Raw genomic sequence first — 25,220 nt, 5'->3', positions numbered from 1 at the left:
GCAGAGTGGGGGTGTTTGGATCTAGACTGACTATTCTCTACCATGTCCTGTTTTAACATTTAGAAAGTGGCCATTTTTAGCAAAAGCACATCATGTGAATGTAGCATATTGGTGTGGAGGAGGGCTACATTTCAATTTGCTGTGTTAGAAAAGTAAGAAAATCACTGACTTTTAGATCTGGAAGGAAACTTAGAGATCCTTGAGCCAACTCTACCTATTACAGATGAGAAAACTGAAGCTCAGAGAAGGAAAGAAAAGCTGGCCACTCAAGCTAATAAATTAGAGAATTGGACAAGAGCCCAATAACTACCAGTTCAATATGTTTTCCAGAATACCATACCAGGCAAAACTCCCCTCCACTCTCTTCCACCCTGCACTTTCCCTACAGTCAATACAATTAAGAAAGAAAGGAGGTGGGTTACTTAAATTAACTTCTCCATGCCTCACTTTCCCATCTGTATAATGAGATTCATAATGCCTGAATCACAGGGCTATCCATAAAGATTAAGTTAGATAACTATGCTAATACTCTAACACAAACAAAGTAAATGTACCTCAAACAGAATAAGGGTTCACAAGGAGTATTTATTAAAAGAGGACACCGGGCTTCCCTGGTGGTGCAGTGGTTGAGAGTCTGCCTGCCAATGCAGGGGACACGGGTTCGTTCCCAGGTCCGGGAAGATCCCACATGCCGTGGAGTGGCTGGGCCCGTGAGCCATGGCCGCTGAGCCTACATGTCCGCAGCCTGTGCTCCACAACGGGAGAGGCCACAACAGTGAGAGGCCCGCATACCACACAAAAAAAAGAGGACACCATGTAAAAGGTTAAAATTTCTAAGCAAGGACCAATGTCATACAATCACTCTGTCACTTATTCATTCATTCATTGATTCATTCAATCAAGAGTAAATACACAGGGGACTTCTCTGGTGGCACAGTGACTAAGAATCTGCCTGCCAGTGCAGGGGACACGGGTTCAAGCCATGGTCCAGGAAGATCCCACATGCCACAGAGCAACTAAGCCCGTGCGCCACAACTACTGAGCCTGCACTCTAGAGCCCCCTGAGCCACAACTACTGAGCCTGCACACTGCAACTACTGAGCCCATGTTCCACAACTACTGAAGCTCACACGCCTAGGGCCCACACTCCGCAACAAGAGAAACCACCGCAATGAGAAGCCTGCACACCACAATGAAGTGTAGCCCTAACTCACCACAACTAGAGAAAGCCTGCCCATAGCAACGAAGACCCAATGTAGCCAAAAATAAATAAATAAATATTTTTTTTAAAAAGAGTAAACACACAGTTATTATCTGCTCTGTGGCAAGCATTGCACTGAATTCTGGAGATACAAAGGTGAATCTAATCATGCTCATAGTGAGAAGAGGATATAAATGACTACATAATATATTAAGGGAAAAATGGAACAGGTAAGTACAGGTATGAGGTGTAAAGAGTGACCAATGAATTCTCTTGATTAAGGCTGGGAGAGGAGAGATTAATAGAAAATATTTCCTGAGGGAAGTGACTCTTGAGCTTGGTTTTCAAAGAAATAGCATGTGCAAAGGCACTGAGGCATGAAACACCATGTTATTCATGGAAAAATAACAGAGTTCAATGTTAGAGAATAAGGTGCAAAGAGGATAGAAATAGGAGGTGAGGTGACAGGAACCAGAACATGAAGACTGTTCAGTCCATGCTGAGAACTAATAGTTTATGTGCAGGCAGTGAAGAGTTTGTTGAACACTTTTGAGCAGAGAGAGGTGTGGCCAGATTGCTTTTGGTATGAGTTGAGGAAAAGGAGCAATTTGACGAGGCAGGAAGCAGGAAAGCCAGTTAGGAGAGGAGGTCAAGACTGCAAGCTGTCCACCAATATCAATCCAATATCCATTCTCCCTTCCTACACAGGGACAAAATTTTTACCTGGACATAAGGCTGTCCAGAATGAAGATTATATTTCCCGGTTAACTCCTTGCAGTGAGGTGAGGCCATGTGACTAATCCTGTCCAATGGGATGTGAGTTTATATTACATGTGAAACTCTGGGTTCCTACTTAAAGGAAAGGTTAAAAAAAATCCTCTCATTTCTCATATCTCCCTTCTTTCTTCCTGGAATTCAGGGATGGTGGTGAGCCACCTTGGACCACGCAGATGAGAGCAGCACCTGAAGAAGGTGAAGTACCAAAATAGAAGGGATCTGAGCTCCTGCAGAGGAAGAGGCTCCAGACCAGCCTGGATTGTTATGTGACAGAGAAAATCACTTCTCTCTTATGTTTTAAGCCACTGTTACTTTAGGTCTCCGTCACATGCAGTCAAACCTATATTGTAAAAATTCCATGAGATGCTGCTGCCTAGTTGAAAGGAGATGGTCTAACTGGGGGCAGAGGGAATGGAACAGAGATAACAGATTTGAGAGAAGCTGTTGGACTTACTCAAAGGATGAAGGAGACATGAGAGAAAGAGGTGTCAATTGCTCCCCCCAGGTGCCTTTGCTTGAAGACTAGGTGGATGGCAACATCATTTAAGAAGAAAGATAGGAGAAATTAAATTACTTCCAAACATCTTAAAGGACTTGGAAGTTTGCTGGAAAAGATTTCGGTTTTCAGTTCATTTGTTCATCCATTTAAAAACCCTGTACTGAACTTGCGCTAAGTATAAGTAACAAATTATTTTTTTTAAGTTATACATTAACAACACAGTAAGTTAAAAAAAAAAAAAAGATGGGCATCTCAACTGTAACAACAGTAAAGTACAGAACTCTCTAGACTAAGCACAGATGTTTTGGACCCTCCATGGCTTGAGCTATCAGCAGAAGGGCATCTCTCACTTAGCGTGGTGTTACTCCAGGTTGGCACAGGCAGCGAGCCTGAAAAACAAAGTGTGTGAGGCACGCTTTGAGCTGCAAGGTTTTATCAAAGCCCACTTGTTTGGAATTGAGGTACTGTGAGAAGGAGAAAGTCCCTAAAGTGAGGATGATTCCACATAAACACTCATTTAGTTGTGCCATAATCCCAAATATCCTTAAGAAGTCCATTTTAAGCTAAATTGTTGGAACAAAATAAAATATGTGTATGTACATTCCACACATTTTGAAACATAGCCTTGTTTAAATAATCTCTGCACATTTTGCAGCAGACTTTCTTTTTGTACTGTTTATCCTCTTACACATGCAGTTTAAATAATCACTCCACGTGATATTCCAGACTTCCTGAGTAGAATAGGTTTTCTCATGTTGATTAAAAATTCAAAGGAGGGGATTCCCTGGTGGTGCAGTGGTTGAGAATCTGCCTGCCAATGCAGGGGACATGGGTTCGAGCCCTGGTCTGGGAAGATCCCACATGCCGTGGAGCAACTGGGCCCGTGAGCCACAATTACTGAGCCTGCACGTCTGGAGCCTGTGTTCCGCAACAAGAGAGGCCGCAACAGTGAGAGGCCCGCGCACCGCCATGAAGAGTGGCCCCTGCTTGCCACAACTAGAGAAAGCCCTCACACAGAAACGAAGATCCAACACAGCCATAAATAAATAAATAAATAAAAAGATTTCCAAAAAAAAATTCAAAGGATATCTATAAATCAGGAAAGTCGTTTCACATTCGTGTTAACATCTATAAATGTTAGGCTGCCTCAACTATATCCTAAAATAGGTTTCTTAAACATAAAATATACAGGAAGGAAGATAAACAAATTTATTTATTCTGTCTTAATGGATTGTTGAGATCATGTTCATTCCTCCCATCTCCGTTGCCCTCAGACTGCTCTGTCAACAGTCAAATGAAAGTATTTCTCAACTGAGTCAGAAAAAGGGAAAGCGTTGGTTTAATTAACTGCCTTTCAGTGCAGTTCTCCAGGTTATTTCTTGAATACCTGCTATGTGCTAGATCCTGTCCTAGGCCTATGGGGATGCAGAATTAAATGAAACTAAAATTGTTGCTCTGTTACAGATGCAAGCAAAAAGCCCAGGGACCTAGAGGAAAAGACGAATTCCTTACGGTTAGAATCAAAACTCTTCCTAAATATTCCTACATTTGAGCTGAACTTCAGGAAGGAGGAAGGGCTGGACCTGCCAAGGAGGCCTATTTGACATTCCAGGAGAGGGGACGAATTTCCATGGATGTTGGATGAACAATACAGAGTCCAGTGGGAATGAGCTGTAGGCTGTACAGCAGGTATGTTTATGGGCTGAATTGTGTCTCCCAAAATTCATATGTTGAAGTCCTAACTCCCAGTACCTCAGACTATGACTGTATTTGGAGACAGGATCTTTAAAGAGGCAATCAAGCTAAAATGAGGTCATTAGGGAGGGCTCTAATCCAATATATGACAGGTGTCCTTATAAGAGGAAATTTGGACACAGACACGCACAGAAAGAAGAGCATGTGAAGACACAGGGAGAAGACAAACCATCTACAAGCCAAGGAGAGAGGTCTCAGGAGAAACCAACCCTGCCAACACCTTGATCTCAGACTTCCAGCCTCCAGAATTGTGAGGAGATAAATTTCTGTTATTTAAGCGACTCAGTCTGTGGTACTTTGTGACAGCTGTGCTAGCAAACTAATACAAGGTGTAACTCATCAAAATTTGTAAAAGACCGTCAAATGCATCACCCTTAACCCTCACATTATCCTTGCAACGTACACATTATTGTGCACATTTAAGGAAACAGGCTCACAGAGGATAAGTAACTCACCCAAGGACACACCTCTAAAAGTAGCAGAAAAAAAATAGGTAGAGAAGTGGAATCACACTGCACATATTTTTATTTGCTCATTTTTACTTAGTGGTTTTATCCTGGACACTCCCCATATCACTAAAACTCCGAGCATGTCGATTTAGGTTTGCCTATCTCAGCTTTGAATAAGCTGCCAAAGGAATCTACATAAGGCAAAAACATCTTGAAAACTATATTGGAAAAAACAAAAATGAATCATAACCTATTAAAACTGGTAAGGAATTTCATGATCACCCAAGAAAACCAAGCACCACAATAGATGAGAACATGGCTATGGCACATTGTGGAGAGTGGAAAGGCAGTCCTAGCCTATGTGAATGTTCCGGGGAGGACTCCCTCATCTTCCTGGACCCCAAGACTTATGAAGAGCTGAAGGTGGCTGATCCCTCCCTACCCCTGGATCTGATAAAGCAAAGGGGAGGATGGTGTTGGTGCTCACCTCACAGTCTATGAGAAGAGGGAAAGAATGATTCACAGCAACACTCAGGAACATTAGCAATGAACTCTATGATTCGCAAGATAAAAATCAAGAGTTCTGTTTTTGCTTTTTGTCTAAAGATTATCCAATTCATTCTTTATAACCATTTTCAGAATGATATGTGTAACCATTGCAAGACCGTATGTCTACCTCCAGTGAAATCCAGTGAAGAACTGGGATCACTCAAGGAGAAAAAAAAGAAAACATTCATCACCTTCTAGAATCTTACTATCTGGTTGAAGAAAACATAACAAAATATTTTTTTAAATTAGAAAGAAGAAAGACAGGAATATGTTTAAAGCAGCCTTCAAATTATTTTTTAAATAGCCTAATAAGAAAGGTTAAGGAACCTCCATGCTGTTCTCCATAGTGGCTGCACCAACTTACATTCCCACCAACAGTGCAAGAGGGCTTCCTTTTCTCCACACCCTCTCCAGCATTTGTTGTTTGTAGATTTTCTGATGAAGGCCATTCTAACTGGTGTGAGGTGATACCTCATTGCAGTTTTGATTTGCATTTCTTTAATAATTAGTGATGTTGAGCACCTTTTCATGTACCTCTTTGCCATCTGTACGCCTTCTTTGGAGATATGTCTATTTAGGTTTTCTGCCCATTTTTTGATTGGGTTTTTTTTTTTTTTGATATTGAGCTTCATGAGCTGTTTGTATATTTTGGAGATTATCCCTTGTCAGTCACTTTGTTTTGCAAATATTTTCTCCCATTCTGTGGGTTGTCCTTTTGTTTTGCTTATGGTTTCTTTTGCTGTGCAAAAGCTTTTAAGTTTAATTAGGTCCCATTTGTTTATTTTTGTTTTTATTTTCATTACTGTAGGAGGTGGATCCAAAAAGATATTGCTGCGATTTATGTCAGAGAGTGTTCTGCCTGTGTTTTCCTCTAAGAGTTTTAGAGTATCTGGTCTTACATTTAGGTCTTTAACCCATTTTGAGTTCATTTCTTGCATATGGTGTTAGAGAGCAGAGTTACCATATGATCCAGCAATCCCACTCCCGGGCATACATCTGGAGAAAACCATAATTCAAAAAGACACATGCACCCCAGTGTTCATTGCAGCACTATTTACAGTAGCCAGGCATGGAAGCAACCTAAATGTCCATCGACAGATGAGCAGATAAAGAAGATGTGATACATATATACAATGGAATATTATTCAGCCATAAAAAAGAACAAAATAATGCCATTTGCAGTGACATGGATGGACGTAGAGATTGTCATACTGAGTGAAGTAAGTCAGACAGAGAAAGACAAATATCATATGATATCGCTTATATGTGGAATCTAAAAAAAATGGTACAAATGTATTTACAAAACAGAAATAGAGTCACAGAGGTAGAAAACAAACTTATGGTTACCAAGGAGGAAAGCAGCGAGGGGGGTGGGTGGGTGGAGAGATAATTTGGGAGATTGGCATTGACATATACACACTACTATATACAAAATAGATAACCAATAAGGACCTAGTGTATAGACTAGGGGACTCTACTCAAACTCTGTAATGACCTACATGGGAAAAGAATCTAAAAAAGAGTGGATATAAGTATATGTATAACTGATTCACTTTGTTGTACAACAGAAACTAATACAACATTGTAAGTCAACTATACTCCAATAAAAATTAATTAAAAAAAAGAATGTGTGAAAATGCTTTGTAAATTTGAAGCATCATAAAGGTTAAGGAGTTCTTATTACTGTTCATTGAACAAATACTGAGCTTTTTCCTGTATGTCAGGCACCATTTTGTGGTTATTCATAATAAATGCATACAAGTTAGCATGGTGGAGTTCAAATTGAGTTAGTAGTTGCCCAAAAGAACTAGACTAAAGGAACAATTTTAAAGGGTTGAGGGTTGTCTCTCCTAACACTGCCATAAATATTTTGGGTACCATCATGGCTCAGAGGCATAATAGACAAGGCAAAATTCAGGCCCAGGGCTGGAATCCCAGCTCCACCATCTATTTGTTATTTGACCTAGGTAAGTCATGAAAAGGTCGTTGATAATAATGTACCTTGAAGGGTTCCTAAAGATTTCATGAGAGCATGTGTAAAGTACCCAGCCCACAGTCAGAGCACTGTAAATGGAAACTTTTATTATTCTTAGGAGCTATATTGGTTTCCTAGGGCTGCTGTAACAAAGCTTCACAAATGAGGTGGCTTAAAATGACAGAAATTTATTTCTCACCATTCTGGAGGCTTGGAAGTCCAAAATCAAGTCGTTGGAGGGATTGGTTCCCTCAGCGGGCTGTGAGAGAGAATGTGTTCCATGCCTCCCCTGGCTTCTGGTGGTGGCCAGCAATCCTTGGCATCCCTTGGCTTGTAGATGCATCCCTCCAATCTCTGCCTGCATCATCACATGGTCTTCTCCCTGTGTCTCTGTGTCTCTCTCCTCTTCTTATAAGGACACCAGTCATACTGGATTAAGGACCCACCCTACTCCAACACGACCTCACCTGAATTACATCTGTAACAAACCTATTTCCAAATAAGGTCACATTCTGAGGTACTAGGAGTTAAGACTTGAACATATCTTTTCTTCTGGGGGGATGGGGGTGGGCAGGATGAAGGGACACAATCCAACCCATAATGGGAGTTTAATTTCAGCTTCTTGTCCCACTCTATCGCAAGTGACCTTGAATGAGGTATTTCCTCTGTTCATTAGTATCTTCATTTATAAATGGAGATAATAATAACTATCTTCTAAAATCTCCCTAAGAATCAGACGACTATAAGTGAGAGTGCTTTGTGGACTATAGGGCATTGTGTAACTTAAATTAATCACGGGCATTCGTCTGGCATTACAGGCTTTGGATGCCCATTCTAATCCTAGCAGCCAGGCCCCCAGCTCCTGTGAACCACATGATGCACCACAGTTTTTTGCTTGCCTTCAACAATCCCAAATAGGAAATTTTATTACTTATTCATTCTCTTAACTCTAAGGGAACTAAATTATGCCTGCGAATGATTGGGCAGTAGCAATCGAATTACCTGATAATTTCCATGAAACTCACAGTGCTAACTTAATGCAACGTGACAGCTCTTTCCTGTAGCACATTCTCAAAATTTGATTATTCTTAAAAAAAAAAACATTCACTGGGAGCCTCACTCAGATTGCACAAGGCCTGTTCAGTATTCATACGGAAAGATTAGGCTTCAGGAGTGACAGCCTAGAGCAGCCAGCCTGCCTGCCTGCCTGTCAATCATTTTCTCGGGCTCCAAATGCAGCAGAATTGATGTGTACCTTGTTCTGTAATTTTTTCAGGATTAGGGACTTTGCTAGTCCATGAATAATGAAATCTACTATTAGTCATAAATTGGAGGAGATAGTCTGTGTTTTGACACCACAAGAACAATTTAAAAGGACATAGGCCTTTGACACGTTCACAGGCCAGGCACATTAAAGCATCCGAAGTAGCCTCCATTCAGGTTCTTCATTCCACTGGTATTTATTGCATATTACCAACAGGTGTCCATTTAGCGAATGATATAAAAGAAGTGAAACAGAGTACGTAGGCATTTGGTTCACTCTCATTCACTTCTGGACTAAAAAATGGAGTTCTCTTTTTTCTATTTCCACATGGTGCTTCTCATCATAAGTTATTACCATCCCTCCAGGGCCCCCAGCCACTAGCACCACAGCACAGTGAACAATTAGTGCCATAAAGATTAAGCATGGGGTTTTCACCAGCCTGAAAGTGCAGCAATCCCAATGAGGAAGATAGGGAGAGGTGATCTCAGAGCCACATAGACCATCATTCGCAAGACACCGGATCAAGGCCACACTGACAGAGCAGGGCACTACTTATCCCCAGCTCCCCCTTCACCAGTGGAGAGACCCCAGGATAACTGCAATCACCACAGGTTGTTTCCATGTCTTGGCTATTGTGAATAGTGCGGCTATGAACATTGGGGTGCATGTGTCTTTTTGAATTATGGTTTTGTCCAGATACCTGCCCAGGAATGGGATTGCTGGATTCTATGGCAACTCTATTTTTAGTTCTTTGAGGACCCTCCATACTGTTTTCCATAGTGGCTGCACCAATTTACATTCCCACCAACAGTGTAGGAGGGTTCCTTTTTCTTCACGCTCTCTCCAGCATTTGCTATTTGTGGACTTTTTTTAAAAATAAATTTATTTATTTATTTTTGGCTGCATTGGGTCTTTGTTGCTACGCACGGGCTTTCTCTAGTTGCGGCAAGCGGGGGCTCCTCTTCTTTGTGGTGCGCCGGCTTTTCATTGCAGTGGCTTCTCTTGTTGCAGGGCACAGGCTCTAGGTACACGGGCTTCAGCAGTTGTGGCTCACAGGCTCTAGAGCACAGGCTCAGTAGTTGTGGCACACGGGCTTAGTTGCTCTGCGGCATGTGGGATCTTCCCGGACCAGGGCTCGAAACCATGTCCCCTGCACTGGCAGGCGGATTCTTAACCACTGCGCCACCAGGGGAGTCCCACAGATGGCCATTCTGACTGGTATGAGGTGATATCTCATTGTAGTTTTGGTTTGCATTTCTCTAATTAACGATGTTGAGCATCTTTTCATGTGTCTGTTGGCCATCTGTGTGTCTTATTTAGAGAAATGTCTATTTAGGTCCCCTGTCCATTTTTCAATTGAGTTGTCTTTTTGTTATTCAGTTGTATGAGCTGTCTGTATATTTTGGAAATTAAGCCCTTGTCAGTCACATCATTTGCAAATATTTTTGCCCAGTCCTCAGGTTTTCTTTTTGTTTTATTTATTGTTTCCTTTGCTGTGCAAAGGAAGTCCCATTTGTTAATTTTTGCTTTTATTTGTATTGCCTTGGGAGACTGACTAAGAAGACATTGGTACGATTTATGTCGGAGAATATTTTGCTTATGTTCTCTTCTAGGAGTTTTATGTCATGTCTTATGTTTAAGTCTTTAAGCCATTTTGAGTTTATTTTTGTGTATGGTGAGAGAGTGTCTTCTAACTTCATTGATTTACCTGCGGCTTTCCAACTTTCCTAACACCACTTGCTGAAGAGACTGTTTTTTCCCCATTGTATATTCTTGCCTCCTCTGTCGAAGATTAATTGACCATAGGTGTGTGGGTTTATTTCTGGCTCTCTATTCTGTTCCATGGATCCATATGCCTGCTTTTGTGCCAATACCATGCTGTTTTGATTGCTGTAGCTTTGTAGTATCAACAATGAGCTTTTTTTTAAAAAAAAAAGATAGAAGAAATATGTAGCTTATACATTGTACCTTTATTATAAATGATAAGTATACCACATTTTACAAGTAATAGTAAGGTGTATAATATTTTTAGAGCTTCACACAGCACTGTGAATACACTAAAAACACCACTGGCTGCCTGGATCTTGGGTGGAGGGAGTGGGGAGTGGGAATGGGGAATAACAGCTAATATGTACGGGGTTTCTTTTGGAGGCATTGAAAATGTTCTAAAATTAGATTGTGGTGATGGCTGCACAACTAGGTAAATATACTAAAAAACCACCAAACTGAAAAGATTTATACAGATAATCTACTTTCTGTCTCTATGAATTTGCCTATTCTTAACATTTCACATAAATGGAAACTAACAATATATGGTTGATGTGACTGACAGTAGTTTTTATCATGAATTCCAAATGAGCAATGGATTCTCATAGAATGCTTTCCTTGAGTTTTGCTAACCTCGTCTCCATAGACAGCCATCAGTTGCAAATGATGATTGAATGTAGTTCCAATGTGGTAATGATATTTTTTCATTTATATTCATGAGTAAAGTGTGAAACAATGGAGACATACATCAGAACTTCATTCATCAAGGATATGAGCAACTTCTTTGCTGAATAGCATAAATACCGAAAGAGTATTTTCTCAACATTTTATGCCATTGACAATGTAACAGTCATAAACACAACACACTTTTAAGTTTAATCTTGATTATTAACATTTTCTCCATCACTTTTTAAGTCTAGATCAGGGGTCAGCAAACTTTTTCTTAAAGGGACACATAGCACATATTTTAGGCTTGTGGGTCATACAGTTTCTGTTGCAAGTACTCAACCCTCCCACTGTAGCATGAAAGCAGCCATAAACAATACGCAAATAACTGGATGTATTCTAGTAAGATCTAATTTACAAAAATAGATCACAGGCCCACAGGCCATACCTCTGGTCTAGACAATCAACAAAATAAACAAAAGACTTTATAGTGTTTACCAATTTCTGGTATGTAAATACTTCCACCACTCCCACCAGGATTTCAAGCTACCAATATGACACCACTGAATGCAAAGTTATGAAGAGATGCATAGTAGGAGGTGGCATGGTGTTCTACTAATAAAAGGAGATAGAATAATAAAGTATCAAAAACATAGTACTCAAGATATGAGATCCACTGACTGTATAAGGTGTCTTAATGTTCTATTTTCTTGCATGATTACTAATGGTCTTTGCTGGCCATTTTCTCTAAAGCCAAGTTATAAGAAAAAAGAAAATTTCATGTATTTTCATCAGGCTAATAAACAGTATTCTTCATCTGTAGAATACCAATTAACACTTGAAGTGGCTGAAGATATTGCATTTTCTTATGAAATGACAAATATTAAATAGTCTAAATAGATTTTAAAGATGTAAGGAATTAAGTTTCTAATAAACACATGAACAAACCTTTCTCCAGCAACAGATTTCTTTCTGTGATTTAAAGGGAACCGTTAGTCACAACAAAAAACGTATGTATTTCTCTGATTTTCATGAGGTTATACTGGAATTCAATGACAACTAAGATATTCAGACTAAGTGTCTTCAATAATTCAACACAATAGTTTATTTTCAAATTGTAATCTAAACTACTAAAATATTATAACATGTGGATGATGTGAATAAAACATTACTTGACTTGAATTCTTTACTTATTAACAAGAATTTGTTGAATGCCTACAAGATGCTAGTCACTCTGCTAAGTAATGTGAAGGATACAGAGATGAATAAGACACTCCTTCTTCTCTTTCCATTTCCATTTCTAACACTCTGGTCCAGGTTCTTGTCACTCATGTCAGGATGACTGCAGTTGTCTTCCAAATCATACATCTAACACTACTTCCTATTTCCTTCAGCTCACCTTGCATATTACCAGGTCAAAATTTCTAAAACACAGCTTTTATAATACCACTTTCATGTTGAAAAACTTTAATGGCTCTCTATTACAATAAAGCACAAACTTCTTAGCTTGGCATCCAAAGTCCTCAGCGGTGAAGTTCTTCTTCAACCTTGTCTCTTCCTACACACACTCTTGTCTCCAACTACTCTTTGTCTCACAAATTTGTCTTTGGAATTGGGACCATCACCCTTTTGCACCCTTTTGTTCTCCTTGCCTGGAATATTCTACAATCAAAGATTCCTCCCCATCCATCTAAGTCAAAGCTTTAGTCAAGTGTTTCATCTTACCGCCCTGTTCCTAAGGATCTCTCTAGATTCTGACTTCCTATCATTTAATTCTTACTGTAATTTGCACTATGTATGGAACAATTAATTCGGACTATCAGCTGTGTAAACTGTATTGGTCAGGATTCTGTTAGAAATCCAACCCGATCAAGCTTTGACCAAAAACAATTTATTGAAAGAATACTGAGGTAACTTACATTATTAAGGGATTGAACAATCCAATGGCAAAGACAGAGATTCAGCTGGAATTCAAGAGCAATTGAAATTGAGCATTTCCTGGACTCTGGGTCTTGCCTCTGCTTCTTATAGGTTGACTTTATTTCCTTCCAAAGTAGATGACTTCTTCCACATGGCAGAAAAGAGGACATCCAACAGCTGCTATCTCATTTCATCATGCCTCCTTCTCCCATAAAAGAAAGCTTTTTTTTTTTTTTTAATCCAGTCAGAAAGATAATAGGGAAGCATTCAAATTGGCTTGACATAGGTCAGGCACCCATCCCTGAATCACTCAGTTGTAGCTAAAGGGACAGCATTATTTAGTACAAGTGCAGCTATTGAGAAACCAACTGCAATGAATGTATCAAGGGCTGTTCCCAGCATAAAACAAATATTCGCGAATAAGACAGTAAACCCAAAAAGTGTCTCATACACTCCACACCTTGATTGCCCAACATTAAGTGCATGTTCACACATGTGCGTGGGCACACTCGCACACACACACATTCTGTTTTCAGGGGACTTGAGTGCCACAGTAATAAATGAGGACAGGGTTCTCACTGAAGTACCTGTAGATATAGCCTCTGGATTCAAGGTAGTTAAGGTCAATGGAGTCATTTCCCACCACTGTAGCCACTGATCTCCTACAAAGGCAGCTTCTCCATGATTCCCCCATGAATCACCTGGCTCACTTAAATAGATGACAGATAGGTGGATAGATAGATAGATAGATAAGGGATTTTTTAAACTAATCTCTTCGAATGAGGTTTTATTTCAATGAACACTACTATAGTCAGCACAGACACACCTCGGTTTATTGTGTGTTGCTTTATTGTGCTTCACAGATACTGCATTTTTTTACAAGTAGAAGGTTTGTGGCAGCCCAGCATCAAGCATGTCTATTGGCACCATTTTTCCAACAGCATTTGTTCACTTCACATTTCTGTGTCACATTTTGGTAATTCTAGCAATATTTCAAACTTTTTCATTATTATTATATTTGTTACAGCGATCTGTGATCAGTGATCTTCGATGTTACTACTCTAATTGTTTGAGGGGCACCATGAACTGCACCCATGTAAGACAGAGAACTTAATCAGCCAATGTTGTATGTGTTCTGACTGTTCTACCAACTGGCCATTCCCCCATCACTCTCCCTCTCCTCCAGCCTATTTCCTGAGACACAGCAATATTTAAATTAGGCCAGTTAATAAGCCTACAATGGCCTCTAAGAGTTCAAGTGAAATGAGGAGTCGCACATCTCTTACTTTAAATCAAAACCTAGAAATGATTCAGCTTAGCGAAGGCATGTCAAAAGCCAAGATAGGCTGAAAGCTAGGCCTCTTATGCCAAGTAGTTAGCGAAGTTGTGAATGCAAAGGAAGAGCTCTTGAAGGAAATTAAAAGTGCTGCTCCAGTGAACATGCGAATGATAAGAAAGCAAAACAGCCTTATTGCTGATATGGAGAAAGTTTCAGTGGTCTTGATAGAAGGTCAAAGCAGCCATAACATTCCCTTAAGCCAAAGCCTAATCCAGAGCAACGCCCTAACTCTCTTCGATTCTATGAGGCTGAAAGAAATGAGGAAGCTGCAGATGGAAAGTTTGAAGCTAGCAGAAGTTGGTTCATGAGGTTTAAGGAAAGAAGCTGTCTCCATAACATAAAAGTGCAAGGTTGAAGCAGTAAGTGCTGATATAGAAGCTGCAGCAAACTAACCAGAAGATCTAGCTAAGATAATTAATGAAGGTAGCTACACTAAACAACAGATTTTCTATGTAGATGAAACAGCCTTATACCGGAAGAAGATGCCATCTAGGACTTTCATAGCTGGAGAGGATAAGTCAATGCCTGACTTCAAAGCTTCAAAGGACAGGCTGACTCTTTTGATATGGGGTAATGCAGCTGGTGATTTTAAGTTGAAGCCGTTTATTTACCATTCTGAGAATCCTAGGGCCCTTAAGAATTATGCTAAGTCTACTCTGCCTGTGTTCTGTAAATGGAGCAACAAAACCTGGATCACAGCACATCTGTTTACAACATGGTTCACTGAATAGTTCAAGCCCACTATTGAGACCTAATGCTCAGGGAAAAAAGATTGTTTTCAAAATATTACTGCTCATTGACAATGCATCTCGTCACCCAAGAGCTATATGGAGATGCATGAGATTAATGTTTTCATGCCCGTTAACACAACATCCATTCTGCAACCCATGGATCTGCAACTTTCAAGTCTTATTAAGAAATACATTTCGTACACCTATAGTTGCCATAGATAGTGATTCCTCTGATGGATCTGGGCAAAACAAATTGAAAACCTTCTGGAAAGGATTCACCATTCTAGATAATATTAAAAATGTTTGTGATTCATGGGAAGAAGTCAAAATATGAACATTAATAGGAATTTGGAAGAAGTTGATTCCAACCCTCATGGATGACTTTGAGAGGAAGTAACTGCAGATGTGTTAGAAATAGCAAGAATACAAGTGGAGCCTGAAGATGTGACTGAAATGCTGCCATTTCATGATAAAACTTTAATGAGGGCTTCCCTGGTGGCGCAGTGGTTGAGGGTCCACCTGCCGATGCAGGGGACATGGGTTCGTGCCCCGGTCTGGGAGGATCCCACATGCCGCGGAGCGGCTGGGCCCGTGAGCCATGGCCGCTGAGCCTGCGCATCCGGAGCCTGTGCTCCGCAACGGAGAGGCCACAACAGTGAGAGGCCCGCGTACCACAAAACAAAAAACAAAACAAAACAAAAAAAAAACTTTAATGGATGAGGAGTTGCTTATTATGGATGAGCAAAGAAAGTGGTTTCTTGAGATGGACTCTACTCCTAGTGAAGATGCTGTGAAGATTGTTGAAATAACAGAGGATTTAGAATATTACATCAACTTAGTTGATAAAGCAGCAGGCAAGGTTGAAAGGATTGACTCCAATTTTGAAAGAAGTTCTACTGCGGGTAAAATACTATCAAACAGCATTGCACCCTACCAAGAAATCATTTGCGAAAAGAAGAGTCAGTCAATGCGGCAAACTGCATTATCGTCTTTTAGGAAGTTGTCACAGCCACGCCTACTCTGATCAGTCAGCAGTCAACAAGGAGGCAAAACCCTCCACCAGCAAAAAGATTAGGACTTGCTGAAGTCTCGGATGATAGCATTTTTTAGCAATAAAATATTTTTAAATTAAGGTATGCATTTTTTTTAGATGTAGTGCTATTGCACTCTTAATAAATTACAGCATAGTGTAATCATAACCTTTATATGCACTGGGAAACCAAAAACTTCGTGTGACTCACCTTATTGCAATATTCACTTTATTGCGGTGATCTGGAACTAAACATGCAATATCTCGAAAGTATGCACGTATAAGACAGCGTGACTGACACACACAGTAGTCACATTTTTTTTGCTGTAAGGACTACTCTTCCAGAGGGAAGAAAATCAAAAATTAACAATCAAAAAAGTCAGCTGCAGGTGTGGCACTGTCCTGACAGCTAGGAGGGTATATATTCATTTTTTATTGTTGCCATGAAAACTGACCACCAATTTAGTGACTTAAAGCAACAAAAATTTGTGTCACATTTCTGTAGGTAGGATGGGCTCACCTGATTTCTCTCCTCCTGGGTCTCAAGGCCAAAATAGAAGTGTTGACCAGCCTCAGCTCTTCTGCAGAGGCTCTGGAAGGAATCTGCTTCCAGGCCCATTGAGGTTGTCGGCAGAATTCAGTGCCTTTTCCCTGGAGAACTGAGGCCCCTGTATCCTTGGGGGCTCTCAGCCAGAGGTTGTCTCAGCTTCTAGAGCCTTAATCATGGTTCTCTCCATTTTTAAAGCCACCGACATGTAGTAAAATGCTCCCTGTGCTTCAAATCCCTCTGTGTTCTCCTTCTGCCACATTCCTCTATCTCCAGCTGAAAAAAGTTCACTGCTTTTAAAGGCTTGTGTGATTAGATCCAGCCCACCTGAATAATCCAGGATACCCTCATTATTTTAAGGCCTGTTGCCTTAATTACATCTGCAAAATCCCTTTTACCATGTAATGTAACATATTCACAGATTCCAGGGATTAGGGCATGGACATCTTGGAGGGCCATTCTGCCTACCACAGAAGACATTGAACCTGGGTCATGGCCAAGTGCAGAGAAGGAGGCGTTTTAGACCAAGACTGATGCCACTTTCATGTGGGATTTATTATTGTTGTAATTATCTTGTTTAAGCCAATGTACCGGAAAATACTATGAAAATAAATTTGTTGATTTCAATATACTTTTTCTTATTACATATAAATATACATTTAGAATATACAGATATATGTATTTATATAGCAAAACCTTGGAGCTTCATACTTAGTTCATTCAATTTATGAAAAATATCCAGCACATAACCTAGTTAGCAAAGCTAGTCCCCTTTCATCAAGTCAATCAATCTGATTTACTGTCAGGAAAAACAAAAACCTCTGACTTTACCCAAAGTAATGCATTAATTATAAAATCCACTAAGAAAGACACAAATCAGAGTGATAAGTTTACAATACTGTAAAATAAATTACAAAAAGTTGTCAAAATTAAAATGACACAGATCTAATATCATAAACTTATGGATTTTTGTAAGTTATGAAATCAACCATAAAGCTATTTGCTGTTTTTCATTATTTAACTCATTATGGTATAAAATTTAATGTATGGTTAAAATTATGCATTTTTTGTGAAGGGGGGCCTAGGGTGAAAGACGGTTCTATTCTGTCAGCTGTGTGTGTGTGTGTGTGTGTGTGTGTGTGTGTGTGTGTGTGTGTGTATTAATGCAGATGTTTGGGTGATGTTGTGACGAAAATTACCTTGATGCAATGGTAGCTTCCAACGATGCTCTCAGGCAAGATTTCTCAAAGGTCACAAAGATTCACCAACCAAATCAAAATACCTGAATCACACAGGTTATTTAATCAATTTAAAGCACAGTAAGAAGACAGGGAAAGAGATGAAGTAGGCTAACACACTTAGGATACAAGCAGATGGAACCAGCACAAATTCTCCATCAAGAATTACAGACTCAGTGCCTAGGGCCCATGGCACTTTTAGGAGCCCACAAAGCGGTTTTAATTTCTTTTACAATTGAAGAAAATATGTCATCCAGCCTGGATTATACTCATCTTTATACCAATACAGTAGTAAATACAATTTTTAATATTTCTTGTTGGAAGAAGGGACCCAGGAAGGAAGATTCAAGTGCTCAGGGTGAGGGACAGACATCTTGCAGTCCAGGATGGAAAGACTACACTACCCAAATCTTGGGTCACACAGTGTTTGCATCTTGTCTTTCCTGCATCAATATTCCCCACTTGATGACTGAGATTTGAACACAGGGCTTTGCAGACAGAAAGTGCCCGGAGGCAACACAAACACTAGCTTCATCCAAGAGACTCAGGACAAGGATGCCTGGGCATGGCGACAGCTTGGCAATTAGTCTGCTCAATAGCTCTGGGTCTTCACTGAGCTTCTTAGGCGGCACACGAGTGGGGACAGAATAAAACCATAGCGGGAGCCTCCAATGGATGGTCAATTTAAGGAAGCCCAGAAGTGGCATCATCTCACTTTATGATTTGGTTTTTCTAAGTCTTTGTACCTATAACTAACACTCTTTTTTTGTTCCACCACACATCCCATTTATTCTATCTTCAACCTGTCTCACAGGTTACTTACTATCTATAACACTTATGTATTCTGCAAGCTCTTTGTTTGCCCATTATTTATCCCAGGTATGTCCTATCGATTTTGCCTATATCTCGTAAGTTACTAGCTTTCTTAACTATGCTTAACACTTCTTACGAGTCTTGTCTATCCCATTTGTTGTCTTGCCTTTTATAAAAGAGCTAAATATTCTCAAATAATATGGAAAACACATTACAGGAAAAGTTAAATAAGAATAATGTAGGAGGTTAAGAAATAGCACCATTAATTTCATTAGACTTTGTGATCAAATATGTTTTATGCAGATAAAGTTACAAACCACAAAAGACTATGTAGTTCTAAATGTCCATCAACAGATAGATAAAGAAGATGTGGTACAAATATACAGTGCAATACTACTCAGACATAAGAAAGAATGAAATAACACCATTGGCAGCAACACGGATGGACCTAGAGATTATCATATTAAGTGAAGTAAGTCAGAGAAAGACAAATATCATATGATACCACTTATATGTGGAATGTAAAAAAATGATAGAAATGAACTTATTTACAAAACAGAAACTGACTTGCAGACATAGAAAACAAATTTATGGTTACCAAAGGAGAAGGGGGGAGGGATAAATTAGGGGTTTGGGATTAACAGATTCACACTACTATACATAAAATAGATGAACAACAAGGACCTACTGTATAGCACAGGGAACTATATTCAATAACTTGTAATAGAGAGCTTCTGGAAAGATGGCGGAAGAGTAAGACGCGGAGATCACCTTCCTCCCCACATATACACCAGAAATACATCTACACGTGGAACAACTCCTACAGAACACCTACTGAACGCTGGCAGAAGACCTCAGACCTCCCAAAAGGCAGGAAACCCCCCACGTACCTGGGTAGGGCAAAAGAAAAAAGACCTGCACCAGTGGGAGGGAGCTGTGAAGGAGGAAAGCTTTCCACACACTGGAAGCCCCTTCGCAGGCGGAGACTGCGGGTGGCGAAGGGGGAAAGCTTCGGAGCCGCGGAGGGGAGCACAGCAACAGGGGTGCGGAGGGCAAAGCAGAGAGATTTCCACACAGGATCAGGGCCGACCAGCACTCACCAGCTCAAGAGGCTTGTGTGATCACCCGCCGGGGCGGGCGGGGCAGGGAGTTGAGGCTCGGGCTTCGGTCGGAGCACCGGGAGAGAACTGGGGTTGGTGGCGTGAACACAGCCTGCAGGGGGGTTAGTGCGCCACGGCTGGCCCGGAGGGAGTCCGGAGAAAAGTCTGGACCTGCCGAACAGGCAAGAGACTTTTTCTTCCCTCTTTGTTTCCTGGTGCACGAGGAGAGGGGATTAAGAACGCTGCGTAAAGGAGCTCCAGAGACGGGCGCGAGCCACGGCTAAAAGCGCAGACCCCAGAGACGGGCATGAGACGCTAAGGCTGTTGCTGCCGCCACCAAGAAGCCTGTGTGTGAGCACAGGTCACTATCCCCACCTCCCCTCCCAGAGCCTGTGCAGCCCGCCACTGCCAGGGTCCCGGGATCCAGGGACAACTTCCCCGGGAGAACACACGGCGCGCCTCAGGCTGGTGCAATGTCACGCGGGCCTCTGACGCCGCAGGCTCGCCCCTCCCTCCATGCCCCTCCCTCCCCCCAGCCTGAGTGAGCCAGAGCCCCCGAATCAGTGGCTCCTTTAACCCCGTCCTGTCTGAGGGAAAACTAGAGGCCCTCCGGCGACCTACACGCAGAGGCGGGGCCAAATCCAAAGCTGAACCCTGGGAGCTGTGCGAACAAAGAAGAGAAAGGGAAATTTCTCCCAGCAGCCTCAGAAGCAGCAGATTAAAGCTCCACAATCAACTTGATGTACCCTGCCTCTGTGGAATACATGAATAGACAATGAATCATCCCAAATTGAGGAGGTGGACTTTGAGAGCAAGATTTATGATTTTTTTCCCCTTTTCCTCTTTTTGTGAGTGTGTATGTGTATGTTTCTGTGTGAGATTTTGTCTGTATAGCTTTGCTTCCACCATTTGTCCTAGGGTTCTATCCGTCTGCTTTTTTGTTTGTTTTTTTTCCTTAATAATTTAAATAACTTTATTATATTTTATCTTACTTTATTTTACTTTATCTTCTTTCTTTCTTTCCTTCCTTCCCTCCTTCTTTCCTTCCTTCCTCCCTCCCTCCCTCCCTCCCTCCTTTCTTTCTTTCTTTCTTTCTTTCTACTTCTACTAATTCTTTCCTTTTACTTTTTCTCCCTTTTATTCTGAGCCGTGTGGATGAAAGGCTCTTGGTGCTGCAGCCAGGAGTCAGGGCTGTGCCCCTGAGGTGGGAGAGCCAACTTCAGGACACTGGTCCACAAGAGACCTCCCAGCTCCACATAATATCAAACGGCAAAAATCTCCCAGAGATATCCATCTCAACGCCAGCACCCAGCTTCACTCAACGACCAGCAAGCTACAGTGGACATCCTATGCCAAACAACTAGCAAGACAGGAACACAACCCCACACATTAGCAGAGAGGCTGCCTAAAATCATAATAAGTCCACAGACACCCCAAAACACACCACCAGACCTGGACCTGCCCACCAGAAAGACAAGATCCAGTCTCATCCATCAGAACACAGGCACTAGTCCCCTCCACCCGGAAGCCTACACAACCCACTGAACCAACCTTAGCCACTGGGGACAGACACCAAAAACAACGGGAACTACGAACCTGCAGCCTGCAAAAAGGAGACCCCAAACACAGTAAGATAAGCAAAATGAGAAGACAGAAAAACACAGCAGATGAAGGAGCAAGATAAAAACCAACCAGACCTAACAAATGAAGAGGAAATAGGAAGTCAACCTGAAAAAGAATTCAGAATAATGATAGTAAAGATGATCCAAAGTCTTGGAAATAGAATGGACAAAATGCAAGAAACATTTAACAAGGTCCTAGAAGAACTAAAGATGAAACAAATAATGATGAACAACACAATAAATGAAACTAAAAATAGTCTAGATGGGATCAATAGCAGAATAACTGAGGCAGAAGAATGGATAAGTGACCTGGAAGATAAAATAGTGGAAATAACTACTGCAGAGCAGAATAAAGAAAAAAGAATGAAAAGAATTGAGGACAGTCTCAGAGACCTCTGGGACAACATTAAACGCACCAATATTCGAATTATAGGGGTTCCAGAAGAAGAAGAGAAAAAGAAAGGGACTGAGAAAATATTTGAAGAGATTATAGTTGAAAATTTCCCTAATATGGGAAAGGAAATAGTTAACCAAGTCCAGAAGCACAGAGAGTCCCATACAGGATAAACCCAAGGAGAAATACACCAAGACACATATTAATCAAACTGTCAAAAATTAAATACAAAGAAAACACATTAAAAGCAGCAAGGGAAAAACAACAAATAACACACAAGGGAATCCGCATAAGGTTAACAGCTGATCTTTCAGCAGAAACTCTGCAAGCCAGAAGGGACTGGCAGGACATATTTAAAGTGATGAAGGAGAAAAACCTGCAACTAAGATTACTCTACCCAGCAAGGACCTCATTCAGATTTGTTGGAGAAATTAAAACTTTTACAGACAAGCAAAAGCTGAGAGAGTTCAGCACCACAAACCAGCTTTACAACAAATGCTAAAGGAACTTCTCTAGGCCAGAAACACAAGAGAAGGAAAAGACCTACAACAACGAACTCAAAACAATTAAGAAAATGGGAATAGGAACATACATATTGATAATTACCTTAAATGTAAATGGACTAAATGCTCCCTCCAAAAGACACAGATTGGCTGAATGGATACAAAAACAAGACCCATATATTTGCTGTCCACAAGAGACCCACTTCAGACCTAGAGACACATACAGACTGAAAGTAAGGGGATGGAAAAATATATTTCATGCAAATGGAAACCAAAAGAAAGCTGGAGTAGCAATTCTCATATCAGACAAAATAGACTTTAAAATAAAGACTATTAGAAGAGACAAAGAAGGACACTACATAATGATCAAGGGATCGATCCAAGAAGAAGATATAACAATTGTAAATATTTATGCACCCAACATAGGAGTACCTCAATACATAAGGCAAATACTAACAGCCATAAAACGGGAAATTGACAGTAACATATTCATAGTAGGGGACTTTAACACCCCACTTTCACCAATGGACAGATCATCCAAAATGAAAATAAATAAGGAAACACAAGCTTTAAATGATGCATTAAACAAGATGGACTTAATTGATATTTATAGGACATTCCATCCAAAAACAACAGAATACACATTTTTCTCAAGTGCTCATGGAACATTCTCCAGGATAGATCATATCTTGGGTCACAAGTCAAGCCTTGGTAAATTTAAGAAAATTGAAATCATATCAAGTATCTTTTCCGACCACAAGGCTATGAGACTAGATATCAATTACAAGAAAAGATCTGTAAAAAATACAAGCACATGGAGGCTAAACAATGCACTACTTAATAACGAAGTAATCACTGAAGAAATCAAAGTGGAAATCAAAAAATACCTAGAAACAAATGACAATGGAGACATGACGACCAAAAATCTATGGGATGCAGCAAAAGCAGTTCTAAGAGGGAAGTTTATAGCAATACAATCCTACCTTAAGAAACAGGAAACATCTCGAATAAACAACCTAACCTTGCACCTAAAGCAATTAGAGAAAGAAGAACAAAAATCCCCAAAGTTAGCAGAAGGAAAGAAATCGTAAAAATCAGATCAGAAATCAATGAAAAAGAAATGAAGGAAACGATAGCAAAAATCAATAAAACTAAAAGCTTGTTCTTTGAGAAGATAAACAAAATTGGTAAGCCATTAGCCAGACTCATTAGGAAATAAAGGGAGAAGATTCAAATCAATAGAATTAGAAATGAAAAAGGAGAAGTAACAACTGACACTGCAGAAGGATCATGAGAGATTACTGCAAGCAACTCTATGCCAATAAAATGGACAACCTGGAAGAAATGGACAAATTCTTAGAAATGCACAACCTGCCAAGACTGAATCAGGAAGAAATAGAAAATATGAACAGACCAATCACAAGCACTGAAATTGAAACTGTGATTAAAAATCTTCCAACAAACAAAAGCCCAGGACCAGACGCCTTCACAGGCGAATTCTATCAAACATTTAGAGAAGAGCTAATGCCTACCCTTCTCAAACTATTCCAAAATATAGGAGAGGGAGGAACACTCCCAAACTCATTCTACGAGGCCACTATCACCTTGATACCAAAACCAGACAAGGATGTCACAAAGAAAGAAAACTACAGGCCAATATCACTGATGAACATAGATGCAAAAATCCCCAACAAAATACTAGCAAACATTGTCCAACAGCACATTAAATGGATCATACACCATGATCAAGTGGGGTTTATTCCAGGAATGCAAGGATTCTTCAATATACGCAAAACAATCAGTGTGATAAACCATATTAACAAATTGAAGGAGAAAAACCATATGATCATCTCAATAGATGCAGAGAAAGCTTTCGACAAAATTCAACACCCATTTATGATAAAAACCCTGCAGAAAGTAGGCATTGAGGGAACTTTCCTCAACAAAATAAAGGCCATATATGACAAACCCACAGCCAACATCATCCTCAATGGTGAAAAACTGAAAGCATTTCCACTAAGATCAGGAACAAGACAAGTTTACCCACTCTCACCACTCTTATTCAACATAGTGTTGGAAGTTCTAGCCACAGCAGTCAGAGAAGAAAAGGAAATAAAAGGAATCCAAATCAGAAAAGAAGTAAAGCTGTCACTGTTTGCAGATGACATGGTACTATACATAGAGAATCCTAAAGATGCTACCAGAAAACTACTAGATCTAATCAATGAATTTGGGAAAGTAGCACGATACAAAATTAATGCACAGAAATCTCTGGCATTCCTATACACTAATGATGAAAAATCTGAAAGTAAAATCAAGAAAACACTCCCATTTACCATTGCAACAAAAAGAATAAAATATCTAGGAATAAACCTACCTAAGGAGACAAAAGACCTGTATGCAGAAAATTATAAGACACTGATGAAAGAAATTAAAGGTGATACAAATAGATGGAGAGATATACCATGTTCTTGGATTGGAAGAATCAACATTGTGAAAATGACTCTACTACCCAAAGCAATCTACAGATTCAATGCAATCCCTATCAAACTACCACTGGTATTTTTCACAGAACTAGAATAAAAAATTTCACAATTTGTATGGAAACACAAAAGACCCCGAATAGCCAAAGCAATCTTGAGAAAGAAAAACGGAGCTGGAGGAATCAGGCTCCCTGACTTCAGACTATACTACAAAGCTACAGTAATCAAGACAGTATGGTACTGGCACAAAAACAGAAAGATAGATCAATGGAACAGGATATAAAGCCCAGAGATAAACCCACGCACATGTGGTCACCTTATATTTGATAAAGGAGGCAGGAATGTACAGTGGAGAAAGGACAGCCTCTTCAATAAGTGGTGCTGGGAAAACTGGACAGGTACATGTAAAAGTATGAGATTAGATCACTCCCTAACACCATACACAAAAATAAGCTCAAAATGGATTAAAGACCTAAATGTAAGGCCAGAAACTATCAAACTCTTAGAGGAAAACATAGGCAGAACACTCTATGACATAAATCACAGCAAGATCCTTTCTGACCCACCTCCCAGAGAAATGGAAATAAAACCAAAAATA

The sequence above is a fragment of the Grampus griseus genome, assembly GCF_964374135.1.
Source record: "Grampus griseus genome assembly, chromosome: 2".
Taxonomy (NCBI): Eukaryota; Metazoa; Chordata; class Mammalia; order Artiodactyla; family Delphinidae; genus Grampus; species Grampus griseus.
Note: the sequence above shows the minus strand (reverse complement) of the source record.